Genomic DNA, 3,373 nt, shown 5'->3' on the forward strand with positions numbered 1-3,373 from the left:
CGGGGAGCCTGGGCTACTCCCAGCAGGCAGCTGGGACACTGTAAGCCCTGCTGGGAGCAGCCCAGGCTCCGTTGTTGGCAGCAGCTACCCAGAGCCAGGGCTGGCTGTGGCGTGCTGAGCAAAATGGCCTCACATGCCATGCTCTGCACACGTGCCGGGGGTTGCTCATCCCTTCCCTAATCCTTCTCTCTGCCTTTGAGGTAGATGGCATCCCTGGGGGTCTAGGGATGGAGCAGAGCCTCCCTTTGGTGCTGGCTTTCACAGGAACCATTTAGTGGTGGGTGGAAAGCTAACTACATCCGCCACACAAGGACCAAACACAATGTAGCTGTTCGTGATTAGAGTAATTTTTGGCTTGGTTTGATTCAATAGTTTGAGATGAACAATTGGTGGGGGTCTCTGAACAGCCTTTGGTATATCAGTGAAATAGAGGTTCCTTTGTTTTACTTCATTTGAGTGAAATGATTACCTCAGCCTTCTCTTTCACATTATTAATTTAAATAAAAAAGCAAAGGAAATCTTAGTGTACTCCTTTTGTGAAAGCTATTCTTAGGAAATGTCTTTACTTTTAAATTTAATAATTAAATATGTGTGTATGTCAAAGTTAAGGGTCTGACACTGCTGTTAAACTAAAGACTCCTGTTTACCTACAGAGCAGGTATTGTACTAAGCGCTGAAATAGGAGCTTCTATTCCCTGCCTCTTTATTGACCTTAACCTAGACAACTACTAATGTTCAGCTTTTGTAGTGTTGTGATGTTTTCTGTGATCTTTTCACTGAGCTTTTCCATGCAGAAACTTAAAAGTCTGGTAAAGAACTGTTGGTGGACAGGGATGGGACTAACCCTTAGTAAATAACATTTTAAGTAAGGAAGCTAAACAGTGGAATTCTGCATGGGTAAAGCCATTTCTGTGAGTAAAAATTTTCAGGTTGGGAGTAAGAATAGCATTTATAATAAGTAGCTTATCTGATAAATTTCACCTCTTTCTGTTTGTACATTGTCTGCTAAAAAATTGGGATATTTTTCACATGCACTTGCTTTTTTCTGAGACTAATTCTGAGTCTTTAGTAGAACTTGAATCTTTCTTAAAACTTTCACACAGAAACAAAGGACAACCATGCCTACTTCTCCTGGGCCTTTTTTTGCATGTCTCCCGTGACTTTTAGCTCTATGAGTACTGGTCAATGTACAGATTCTTTTAGTAAGCCTATTTTATGTGGTCTAGCTGATTGAAAATTCTCATCAGCACTTTTTTCTTCTAGTGAAAATATTCTTCAAAAATGTGTTTGAATTTTAAAAATGTTTTCTCAGTTGAAAACCAAAACATGAAAACCAGTAAGGTTTCAAAGTCTCTCTTCCCTCCCCCATATTACCAGAATATCAGTTTTCAAACAGCAATAAACCATTATTTTTCCTTCAAAACTATTTTTTTGTATTTTAAAAATATAATTTTCTAGTTGTCAAAGAACCAAAAAATGTATACCAGAATTTTAAAAAATCCAGTATTTTCATTGCTTTTTCATTTTTTTCTACAGAAAATAACTGCCATTTTCTGATTAGTGCTAATATTTACTTACTGAAAACATATGAACTGGAACTCTTTTGATTGGACAGAAGGACCATATTTTTGTTCCCTGACTGAATAAATCTAATCCATACAATCAGTTTTGGGGATAATATCTCATGTTTAGAAATTCAAATTTAAATTTTCTTCAGCTGTTCTCCATGATTCATACAGTCAGTCCTTCCAGCAAGTATGTATCCCAGTAAACTTTTTCATTAGAGTATTTGCAAAAGGCAAACAACAAAGCAAGTCTCAGCAAATAGATTAATCTTGCCTGGGACAGATAAGAAAGACATTCATAAACCTGTAAGAATGTTTGTTTTTAATACTATGCTTTCACAGATGTATAGTCTTTTATTATTAATTAAAATATAATATATTTACAGTCAACCATGCTAAATCCTAAGAAAAGCACTGGGACATCTCCACTATAAGCTAATGTGAGGGAGTGCTCTGCAAGAAGCTTCTACAGAGTGGGACAGCAGAGGGACCTCTCAGGTGAGTGAGAAGGAAGAGGAATAAAGACTGGAGAGTTAAAGAAACAACAGAAAGGAGGAAAGACTAGCATAATAAAGACAGTTAGAAATAGTATGTGGGAGGAGAACTGAGGGGATGGAATCCTTTTTTTTTCTGCAGTGAGGCACAAGAGGCTCACATTCAGCTACTACCACAGCCCACAGTCTATGTGGCAAGGCTGCCCTTTGCTCAGAATGGCTTCTAAATTCCAACCTCTTGCTCTGCCCCACACCTCATTTCCATGACCTGTGCTGACACAGACTTCACCCAGAGAGATGGGTCAACACTGGCCCCAACAAAGGTGCACAGAGCAGCAAGAGAGGTAGGACATCTCTTGGCAAGGCCCTTTGCCTCTGGGCCCTTGTTGGGCCCGTTTCTGATGTAGGACAAGGGGCGATGTCATGTGTGTTTCTTCCAATAAAGTGGATCAGCTGTGGTGGGACATATCCCACCACATATTCCACATATAGTTAAAAACCCTCTTACCTTTTGAATGGTTTTATTTGTTTACCTAATTAAGTTTATGTATGTGAACTATTCTTTACTTGGATAATTGTTAACTTCTCTTTGCTCCACAGGTTTACTGCCCTTTTTTCCTATTCAGATGATCATTTACATTTATGTTATGAGTTTAAACAAAAGTAATTGTTCTACCTGGTATTTAGGCTGCGTCTTTCCTAGATGTGTAGAAGTGCATTGCATGCCTAGAAGCTTATCTGTCCCAACTGTATAGGTGGTCCAATAAAAGATACTACTAAACAAATCTTGTTTCTTCTGTATTCCTTGGGCCATCATAGCTATGACACTACAACAATCACTATTCCTGTTCGGTCACAATCATTTTGATCAACAATTGGGTCCCCTTCCTGTGAGTCCTTCAGTCGTCATCAGGGTTCTCCTCCCCTTTAGATTTGAGTGATCCTCAAATGCAGTGTAGAGCAAGCTAATCCACCTAGGATATATCTGGGCCCCTGCCCAATCTCAGAGTCTCAGTTTCTGTGTTCTAGCAGAAGTCACGTCTCCCATGCCTTCTACAGCTGCTTACATAGTAAGTCAGGAGGTAGGATTTCCCCCTAGTCCCTTACTCAAGTAAGGGTTTAGGGCCAGCTTCCATCGCTGCCTGCTCCCTATTCAGAGCTAATGGAAGTAGAGCTTTCCTTTTCACACTGCAATCGTTCTGAAGAGTGACTTCTTCATACATTCTATGACAACTGACCTATCAAAAGAGTAGTAAATTGTAGTTTACATCCACAGCTCACACCCAAAGGAACATGTATAAACATACCCTTTCA

At 39.6% G+C, this 3,373-nt stretch overlaps 1 long non-coding RNA gene across 2 annotated transcripts in view; it reads left to right on the forward strand.

Annotated features, from left to right (window-relative positions):
• LOC102377945 overlaps positions 1-2,801 on the forward strand; it is a 6,298-nt gene extending 3,497 nt beyond the window's left edge. Inside the window, exons 2-4 of one of the 2 annotated variants that reach the window (XR_003091907.1) lie at positions 1,952-2,063; positions 2,202-2,403; positions 2,660-2,801. This is a non-coding gene — a long non-coding RNA (uncharacterized LOC102377945). Of the gene's footprint in view, positions 1-1,951; positions 2,064-2,201 lie in introns of both variants that reach the window. The other variant, XR_003091903.1, reaches the window with a different exon arrangement.
• Positions 2,802-3,373: the final 572 nt, after the last annotated feature.

Source organism: Alligator sinensis, unplaced genomic scaffold (assembly GCF_000455745.1).
Source record: "Alligator sinensis unplaced genomic scaffold, ASM45574v1 scaffold104_1, whole genome shotgun sequence".
In the NCBI taxonomy this organism is placed as follows: domain Eukaryota; kingdom Metazoa; phylum Chordata; order Crocodylia; family Alligatoridae; genus Alligator; species Alligator sinensis.